We start from the raw sequence: 616 nt of genomic DNA, 5'->3' as shown, positions 1-616 counted from the left end.
TGCTGACCACCATGGTTTTGATGAGAAATCCGCCATCCAAAAAATGTTCCCTATAGATGGTATTTCTCTTTCATTGCTTTCAGATGTTTAAATATGATGTACCTTGGTATAGATTTCTTTGGGTCTATTCTGTCTATTCAACTTTTTGAATCTGTAGGTTTACGTATTTTGACAAATTTGGAAATTTTCAGCCATCATATCTTTAAATACTTTTCAGCTCTACTCTCTTTCTCACTTTTTCTGAGACTTTGATTACACAAATGTAGATCTTCTGTTATAGTTCCACTGGTCCCTGAGGACCAGTTCTTTTTTTTTTTTTTGTCAGTCTGTTTTCTCTTTGTGGTTCAGACAGGATAGTTTTTGTTGTTTTTGTTTTGTTTTGTTTTGTTTTTTGTCCTATCTTCAAGTTCACTGGTTATTTCCTCTATCTTCTCCATTCTGCTGTTGAGCTCATCCATTTAGTTTAAAATTTCCATTTGGTTCTTCTTTATATCTTCTATATTTTTGCTGAGACTTTCTATTTATTTCTTTCAAGTGTGTTCATAATTGCTTGTTGAAGCATTTTATGACAGTTGCTTTAAAATCTCTGTCAGAGGCTTCCCTGGTGGCGCAGTGG

This window comes from Lipotes vexillifer, unplaced genomic scaffold (assembly GCF_000442215.2).
Source record: "Lipotes vexillifer unplaced genomic scaffold, Lipotes_vexillifer_v1.1 scaffold942, whole genome shotgun sequence".
NCBI classification, from domain to species: domain Eukaryota; kingdom Metazoa; phylum Chordata; class Mammalia; order Artiodactyla; family Lipotidae; genus Lipotes; species Lipotes vexillifer.
The sequence above is the reverse complement of the archived record's forward strand: the minus strand, read 5'-3'. Positions refer to the sequence as shown.